Below are 626 nucleotides of genomic sequence, written 5' to 3'. Positions count from 1 at the left end.
AGCTGCAAAACAAGCCACGTGAAATCGATATCTGCAACACAACGAAAGAGGGAAGAGCAAGAGAAGGGAAAAGTCTTTTAAAGAAATAAAATCATTGTTGAGACCTTGTGGTTTCTGTCCAAACTGGTTGTTTCTTTCGATTCTGTTGAGTGCGGACACGAATGCGCATGCGTGAATGAGTTCGGTTGAAATTCCCGTTTTTCTAAAGGCCGCTTTGTGTTCATGTGAATCTGGCTGAATCCAGAAGAATCCAGACGCATCCAGACCAGTCCAAGCATTTTCAGACGTTTTTATTGATTAACTTGTTTAATTTTTACATAAAATGAAGACTATTCATATCTATCGAGGCTCTTTAAGGGAAATTGATTTGTTAGTCAAAGAAAAAACAAGCATATCTCAAAGTACAATGTATATCCGATTAAAACGGTGGAATTAGCGAAATTGTAATGCGAATGAAAATGCATAACAGTATTAGATGAGAAACTAAAGATATTCCTATTATCTGCAAACGCTGTTTATGAGACAACTATAACTATAATACACTTTAAACATGAAAAATCTTTTGCCATAAGGAATCGTCTTAAGCATGTGCACTTGTATATTTATGTATAAATACATGTACATTC

This window comes from Penaeus monodon, chromosome 34, assembly GCF_015228065.2.
Source record: "Penaeus monodon isolate SGIC_2016 chromosome 34, NSTDA_Pmon_1, whole genome shotgun sequence".
In the NCBI taxonomy this organism is placed as follows: domain Eukaryota; kingdom Metazoa; phylum Arthropoda; class Malacostraca; order Decapoda; family Penaeidae; genus Penaeus; species Penaeus monodon.
The sequence above is the reverse complement of the archived record's forward strand: the minus strand, read 5'-3'. Positions refer to the sequence as shown.